Source organism: Procambarus clarkii, chromosome 7, assembly GCF_040958095.1.
Source record: "Procambarus clarkii isolate CNS0578487 chromosome 7, FALCON_Pclarkii_2.0, whole genome shotgun sequence".
Lineage (NCBI taxonomy): Eukaryota > Metazoa > Arthropoda > Malacostraca > Decapoda > Cambaridae > Procambarus > Procambarus clarkii.
The window spans coordinates 37,466,148-37,475,191 of NC_091156.1; positions in this window are offsets into that span (position 1 = coordinate 37,466,148).

Here is a 9,044-nt window from a genome sequence, read left to right on the forward strand (position 1 = left end):
TTCCTTGTTCTCTGTTTTTGGCCTTTCTCTTCTCGTCGTTGTCCATTCTTCAATGGAACGTTCGAGGTTATTACGCCAATTTCCTCGAACTCCAACTTCTAATTTCGCGGTTTTCGCCCCTTTGTGTCTGTCTCCAGGAGCCAATGCTTGGTGCTCGTCCTGGTCGTTTTCGTGGCTATTCCTTTCTCTCTCCCCCCCCCCTCCCCAGCCATTGCTGGGGCTTCTAATTCTTCTGCTCTCTTGATTCGTGCTGATGTTCCCTTTGTTCCTTTACTTTTTCCTTCGCCTCTCCATTGTTCTGCTGCTCGTATCTTTGTGGGGAAATGGTACAGTTTGTTCCATTTATCTCCCCCCGAGTGTCCCGCTGTCTTCCTGATTTGAAACGCCACCTTGACTCCATGCCGGAGCCTGTGCTCCTGCTGGGTGACTTCAATTGTCGTCATTCGATTTGGGGTGACGTTCTGATGAATACCCGGGGTCGCCTCCTTGAGCCGTTTCTCCTCTCTTCCTCCCTGTCTCTTCTGAATTCTGGTGAGCCCACTCATTTGGACTCGCGGACTCGCACCCTTTCTTGTCTTGATCTTTCTCTCTGCTCTTCTTCTCTTTACTTAGATTTCATGTGGCAGGTTCTTGATGACCTCCATGGAATTGATCATTTCCCCATCCTTGTTTCCTTTTCCTCTTTTCGCCCTTCCCTCTCTTTCCCTAGGTGGCAGTTTGCTAAGGCAGACTGGACCCTATTTACCCTCAGTGCTGCTCTCTCTGACCTCTCCCTTCTGCCTCTCTCTCACGCTCTCCTCCTTTTTCATGACACTGTCTTCAACGCTGCCCTCCGCTCTATTCCTCGCTCTTCCTCTCGGGGTCCGCGGAAGTGCCCTCCCTGGTGGAATGCGGACTGTGCTCGGGCTGTCCGCTGTAAGCGTGCAGCCTGGAAGAGGCACCGCCGTAGGCAGACGACCGATTCTTTTCTTTTCTTTCGGAAAGCGAGTGCTGTGGTCCGTAGGGCCATCCGTACGGCTAAACGTGAATGTTGGGCATTTTATGTCTCGACAATTACGTACGACACCCCTCTGGCCCAGATCTGTAAGTGTATCCGCAAGATAGCGGGTAAGTTCGTTCCCGATGTTTCACCGGTCCTTCACCTCCATGATACTCTTGTGGCGGACCCGTTGCCGGTCGCTTCCGAACTGGGTTCCCACTTTTCTTCTGTTAGCTCTGGTCATCATCTTCCCCAATCTTTCCTTCTTCGTAAACCTGTCCTCGAGTCTCGTCCTTTAGATTTCTGCACTCATCTTCAGCTTCCCTATAATGATCCCTTCTCTCTCACTGAACTTCGTTCTGCCCTGGCCCTCTGCGGTTCTACGGCGGCGGGCTCCGATGGTATTCATTATGAGATGCTTCGCCATCTCCCTCCGAGCTGGGAGTCGTCGTCAGTCCCCGAGGACTGGCTCGATGCCGTTGTCCTCCCCGTTCGCAAACCGGGGTCTCTGGGTACTTCCCCTAAGGACTTTCGCCCTATTGCTCTCACAAGTTGTCTGCAAACTCTTTGAACGTATGGTTAACGTTCGTCTGATGTGGTTCCTGGAACACCATCACCTCTCCTTCTCAATTTGGTTTCCGCAAGTGCCGCAGCACGACAGATGTCCTGGTGAACTTGGAGGTCTATATTCGTACTGCTTTTGCTGCGAAGACCTCCGTTGTTGCCGTCCTTTTTGACCTGGAAAAGGCTTACGACACCACTTGGCGTTATCATATCCTATCTCAACTTCATTCTTTTGGCCTTCGTGGTCATCTCCCTCTCTTTCTCCGCAGCTTCCTCTCTCGTCGTTCCTTTCGGGTGCGCCTTGGTACCGCTCTCTCCCTCTTTTCAGCAATACGGTGGTGAACGCCAGGGTAATGTTCTAAGCACTACTCTTTTTCTGGTTGCCCTCAATGGTCTTCTTTCCTCTCTTCCTTCTGGTGTCTTCTCCGCTCTCTGTCGATGATCTTACCCTTTGTTGTCAGGGTGATGATTCGCCTCTCCTTTAACGCCGGCTTCAACTTGCAATTGATGCCGTGTCGTCTTGGGCCACAGATCATGGCTTCAAGTTCTCTACTTCGAAGACTTGTGCCATAACTTTTACGCGGAAACGGGTTGTTCTTCGTCTGTCACTTTATGGTCATCCCCTTGAATACAAAGATTCCGCGAAGCTTTTGGGGTTATTCCTTGACACTCGTTTGTCTTGGTCTCCCCATATCTCTTACCTCCGTGTTGAGTGCTCCAAGGCCCTTACCCTCCTTCGAGTCTTGTCCCATACTTCTTGGGGGGCAGATAGGCGCGCACTCCTTGCTTTACATTCCTCTCTTGTCCTGTCTGAGCTCGATTATGGTTGCCCTGCTTACTCGTGTGCTTCTCCTCCTACTCTTCGCCGTCTTGATGCTTTGCACCATACTGGGTTGCGTCTCGGTTCTGGTGCCTTTCGTTCGACTCCCGTCCTTAGCTTGTATGTTGACATTGGCTTCCTGTCTCTCCAGGACCGCTGTGATCGCTACTGTCTTCGCTATCTTGCGCAATCCTTACAACATCCTTCCTCTCGCCTCTGTCGTGCTTTAACTTTTACCCTCCTGCGGTTCCTGTTCCTCTTTACCACCTCCCTCTTTCTGTCCGGTTATCTTGCCTCCAGGATTCTCTTTCCGTTCGGTTTCTAGTGTTTCTCCTCGTGTTGTTCCTTCTTTGCCCCCGTGGAGAGTCCCTCTTCCGCGGTTTTGTACTTCCTTGACCCGTATCACTAAAGCTTTTACCCCTTCTACGGTTCTAAAACGCCTTTTCCTTGAGCACTTTTCTTCTCACTCCCGCTCCGTTTCTGTCTTCGCCGATGGGTCTAAGTCGGCGGACGGTGTTGGCTACTCTGTTGTTTTTCCTGATCGCACTTACATGTGTCGCTTACCTCCGGAGACTAGCATCTTTACAGCAGAACTTTATGCTATTCTCTCTGCTCTTCATCTCCTGCTTTCTCGTTGTCAGTCTTCCTTTGTAGTTATCGTTGACTCTCGAAGTGCTCTCATGGCTCTCGGGTCCTTTAATCCGGTTCATCCAGTAGTTGTCGAGATCCAGCATTGGCTGTTTCTTGTTCACAGTAAATTTAAGTCGGTTGAGTTTTGTTGGGTTCCCAGCCATATTGGTGTGTTTAAATGAGCGTGCGGATGCTGCCGCCAAGGAAGCTGTCCGCTCTTGTCCCATCTCTCGTAAAGGCATTCCGTATTCCGACTTTTACCCGGTTATCCATTCCTCAGTCCTTACCCGTTGGCCTTCTTCTTGGTTGTCTGTTACTGGTAACAAGCTACGTACTCTTAAATGTTGTGTTTCCTCGTCGCTGTCCTCCTTCCACCGTAACCGGCGGTGGGAAACAGCTCTGGCGAGGTTGCGTATTGGCCATACTTGCTTAACCCATGGTCACTTGATGGAGCGTCGCCCTGCTCCTTATTGTCCTAGTTGCATTGTCACTCTTACGGTCGTGCATGTCCTTCTTGAATGTCCTGACTTCCAGGACGAGCGTGTGTCTTGCTTTCCAACCGCCCCTCGCGGTCACCTGTCCCTCAATAGAATTCTTGGTAACTCGGATACTTTTGATATCGTTTGCCTTATGCGTTTTTGTCTCGTATTGGCATCCTTGGTGATATTTAGCGCCCTCTGATTATTTTGCGCATTTGATGGAGCTACATAGCCTTCCCGGTTTGGTGCCTTCTTTTGATAATTACTTACTTACTTGAGGAGGCATACTCTTGCACCCGTAGAACTGTAGTACCCAGCGTCTCGAGCGAGGGGACCATTTTATTGTCAATCCTCCTTTCATCATTGAACCCGCTCTCGACGGACTCACGGTTTTTAATGTGGCATATACTCACGACGCACCCCTAGGGGGCCCTGGTAAGATCGGCGATAGCTTCTTGTTGGGTGTCCTGCCTCTAATTGTGGCTCCATGGTGGGTGTGTGGACACATTCATAAATGAAAGTTTTCCATCGTTTTCATGGCTGATAATGTTTCCCTTGTACTTTCTCAGGCTCGTGGGGTGGGCGACCAAGCCCCCAAGTTGGACTGTGTTGGAAGACCAGGCCCTGTTGCCCGTGCTGCATTGGGCCCCGACGACCTGACTACTCCCCTCAGCTCTCCTCCCTCCTCAGCGGTACAGTAGTCCCCAGTGTTGACCACTTCGTCCCCTGCACGGCTTCGTCTCTCATTGTGACTACTGCGCCTTTTACCCCCCATGAGCTCCGGGGATTCTCAATGCCGTTCCCGCCACGGCCGCACTCGCACCATCCCTTCCCGTAATAGTACTTAAATGCCTTGTTTGATCCCGTTACGTGGGCTAAATACTTTGATCTCCACCATCTGGATTCTACTCATCCTGACGATTTCTCCCTGCATAAACACCTTGTTGATTTAGTAGATGCCTCTGTTACTTTTAACTCCACCAGTTACGGTACGCGTATCGTCGCTGCTCCTTCTCAGGATGCAGCTACTCGCTTAGCCGCTTTGTCCTGCATTGGAGAGACCCCTGTTCGGGTCTCCAAGAATGCTCGGTTAAATGCCAGTGTTGTCACTGTTCTCCTACCACACCATGTTGCAACTGGTGTTCGCCCAGCAAACACAAATCGTATAGAAAACGTTCATCTATCTCTTCCCATAGGTGTAGGAATGACTTGCATTGAGAAACTTTTAATCCAAAAATCCGAACACACAGGATGTATAAATTTTTTTTCCACAACTATTTTGTTCCTAATATATTACAAATAGTTTCTACATGTTTAAATATAAATTTTAGTTTTTTTGTAAAATTCATTAATAAATTATGAATGATATTTAATGGCTGAATGAAACCTTCAAAATATATTTAGTTATTCTATGATCTATGATCAGAAAAAGTAGTTTTCTAAATTTTCTAAAAATCGCTCTTAACACAATTTGACTCCTGATGTATTCCACTAAACACTAATATCATGTTTAAATACAAAGTGTATCTATTATTCCCTAAAATAATTTATATAAATTGTAAATGTTGCTCAATAGCGGTGTGAAAGATTCTGAAGACTTTTTGTTGTCCTACATTCTCAATGTTTACATGTTTACATTCTCTGAAGTATAGTTGTCAAGGCTGTGTCCTTCACTCTCACCACAGATTCTTACTCCTCTGCATGCTCAACTATAATTGTTTCCATTCTGAATCTCCATGGACATTTTGTATCCAAAATGATACAAAATGATCCTTCAGTGCCTTCAGCAGCCAGCACATTTGCTCATTCATTTCCACAGATTCAAGGAGGGGAAGGAGAAAGGAGGATTCAAGAAGGAAGGAGGAAGAGGGTGAGGAAGGAGGAGAAGGAGAGCGAGGAGGAGGAGAAGGAGAGCGAGGAGGAAGGAGGAGTAGGGCGAGGAGGAGGAAATCTAGTAGGAAGGAGGAGGGCGAGGAAGGAGGAGTAGGACGAGGAGGAAGGAGGAAGGAGGAGGGCGAGGAGGAAGGAGGAGGAGGTTGATGAGGAATTAAGGAGGAGGAGGAGGAAGAGGGGGAGGAGGTCGAGGCAGAGGAGGAAGAGGTCGAGGCAGAGGAGGAAGAGGTCGAGGCAGAGGAGGAAGGAGTAGGTCTAGGAGGACGGGGGAGGGGGAAGGAGGACGACGTTGGGTAGGGGGGAACTAAGTGGCTGAGGAGAAGAGGAGGGGAGGGAATAGCAGGGGTAGAAGTAGTAGAGGGAAACGGGAGAGGGCGAAGAGGAGTAGTGAGGGAAGGGGGATGAGAAGGAAGGGGAAGAGAAGGGGTGGTAAGGGAAGTGGGATAAGGAGGGGGAAGGGGGTAAGAGAAGAGGGGATGTGAAGGCAGGGAAAGAGGAGGGGTAAGAGAAAGGGAATGATGGAGGAGGAAGGGGTAAGAAGGGAGGAGGGAAGAGGGGAAGATGGGGAGGGAGTGTAACGGGACCTGTGTGAGGCATACACTATAGGCCTACAGAGTTGCTATGACGTGTTAGGGCGCTGGATTAAACAGGCATGTCTTGGTAGATGACTATGGTGTGTTCATCTTCATCAAATACAGCAAGAAAAATAAAGAATAAGATAATAATGTTTTGCATAACTTTATCTCCGATTTTACTAATGAATTAAATAAATATTATTAAGTGAACACTGCAAGTTGGTGAGGCAGCGACGGTTGTGATGTGGGTCCCACCAGGCGAGGGCCAGTAGTAGCCAGCTGACCATCACCCGGGTGGTCCAGTGTTTATACCCGCGCTTAGTGACCATCACTCCCTCCCCCTGCTCTACCCCTTCCTTCTCTTACCCCTCCCCCTGCTCTACCCCTTCCTTCTCTTATCCCTCCCCTCTTTCCCTTCCTCCTCATCCCCTTCATTTCCCCCCTCCTCTTCTTCCCCCTCCTCCTCATCCCCCTCCTCCTCATCCCCCTTCCCTTACCCCCTCCCCTCCTCTTCCCCGTTCTTCTCATCCCTCCTTCCCTTGCCCCTCCTCTCTTTCTCTTCCTCCTCATCCCCCCTTCTCTTACTCCTCCCCCCGCCTTAACCACCTTCTCTTACCCCTCCCCCTACTCTTCCCCTTCTCTAACCCCTCCTCTCTACCCACTCCTCTTCCCCTTCTCATCCCCCTTCTCTTACTCCTCCTCCTCTTCCCCCTCCCCCTCTTACCTGTACTACTCCTACCCTTGCTGTTCTTCCCCCTCCTTTTCTGCTCCGTTACCTAATTCCCCCCATACGTCCTGCTCCTTTCCTCTCCTCTCCTCCTTCCTCCTTGATCTTCTCCTTCTTCCTCCTCGATCTCCTCCTCCTCCTTCCTCCTCATCATTCTCCTTCCTCCTCGACCTCATCCTTCTACCTGGAATTTTTCCTCCTTCCTCCTTGACCTCTTCCTCCTCGACCTCCTCCTTCCACCTTTCTCTCGACCTCCGTCTCCGCGACCTTCCTCCCTTACCAACTCTTCCTTCCTCTTCGACCTCCTACTCCTCCTTTCTTCTTGCTCTTCTCCTTAACCTCCTCTTTAACATCCTCCTACTTCCTTTCTTCGCCTTCCTCCTCGTCCTCCTTCCTCCTCGTCCTCCTCCTCCTTCCTCCTCGCCCTCCTCCTCCTTCCTCCTCGCTCTCCTCCTTCCTCATCGCCCTCCTCCTCCTACCTCCTCGCTCTCCTCCTCCTTCCTCCTCGCCCGCCTCCTTTCTCCTCGCCCTCCTCCTTTCTCCTCGCCCTCCTCCTTCTTCCTCGCCCTCCTCCTCCTTCCCCCTAGCTCTCCTTCTCCTCCTTCCTCCTCGCCCTCCTACTTCCTCCTAGCTCTCCTTCTCCTTCCTCCACGCCCTCCTCCTCCTCGCTCTCCTTCCTCCTCCTCCTCCTTTCTCCTCGCTCTCCTCCTTCCTCCTCCTCCTCCTTCCTCCTCGCTCTCCTCCTTACCCTCATTCTGTTCCCCTTGATTTGTAGAGTATTTCTAGTTTGATTAAGTTGTACTCTAGGAATATCAAAACTGTGTTTATTTCTGGTGTGGTGCTCATGGGTTCTGTTACAACCTTCTATGAAGCTTTTGAGATCAGGATTGTCATTATAGTTTAGCGTTTTATATATGTATAATACACATGAGAGAATGTGCAGAGACTTAATGTCTAACATATTTACAACCGAATTGTTTAAAAATCACACTATTTTAAATGTATGAGTCACTAGTATGCTCCGATATATGTCTGCAATGAAAATAAAGATTGTTTTGTTGTTAATTACTCCATAAATGTGTAATGTGTTAATTCAATCTAAAAACTTTTTTAACGTTTATATGCGAGATATACGTAGCTGGCAACTACCTAATATTTAAAAATAATAATTACAACATTCTATTAATATATAATGCTGAAATAAATATCACACAAAGTCTGTATATCTGTTTTTAGATGTCTTTTAAATTTTCTTTTAAAATAGTATTAATGATTTTTGTGAATCTTGAGTAAAAATTATGTTAATTATTATTAATCTAATTATTATTATTTTAAGTAAAATAATTGCAAGTATTCGAATAACCACGGGGTCTCTGTTTGTGTATGAATGCACGGATTTGTTTTTGTTATGAGATGGACGCCTTAGAATGCATGGTGTACTCCTGGGCGCATCCGATCCCACGATCGTCGTCACCCCTAAATCAACACAACAACAGGCCACCTGTGTTATCCAGGTATTTAGTATTAACGATTATAATAATATTTCTTTTATAATAATATTGCAGCAGGTGGTGTAGTGGTAGGACACTCGCCTGGCGTTCCGCGAGCGCTATGTCATGGGTTCGTATCCGGGCCGGGGAGGATTTACTGGGCGAAAATCCTTAACTGTAGCCCCTGTTTAACGCAACAGTAAAATGTGTACTTGGATGAAAAAACGATTCTTCGCGGCGGGGATCGTATTCCAGGGACCTGCCCGAAACGCTACGCGTACTAGTGGCTGTACAAGAATGTAACAACTCTTGTATATATCTCAGGTTAGGGGCTAGGCATTTACACTCTTAGGTCAGCAAACTAGCTAGAAGGTTAGACCATTAGACTCCACTGGTCAATCAGGGCTCCTGCATGGCCCAGCTTATCCTAACCTAGCCCAGCTTAAACCATCTTAGCATAGTTCATTCTAGCTGTGCATAGTGCTTGCACAGCCTTGCTTATCCTAGTTAACCTCTTCATAGCCTACCGTAGCCAAGCCTATCCCCAGTATACCCTTACCTAGTCTTTCCTAGCCTAACCCTGCCTTGCTTTTAAACATGACCAGTCCTTCCTACCCCAGCCAAGCCTTGACCAGCTTACCCAAGCCAATCCCTGCCTAGATTTAGCAGAGCCTAGCCTTTTTATTAATATATAGAGGGTACCACCTCTGGTTGAGTTTGTAGGAACCCTCCACATATAGGGTTAAGGGTTCCATATATATATATATATATATATATATATATATATATAAGCCTATACTTGCATAAACCACAAGTGAAGATAAACAATCTTTGGACAACACCCACCAGTGGGACTCGAACCCAGAAAGCACAACTACCTTCCAGTA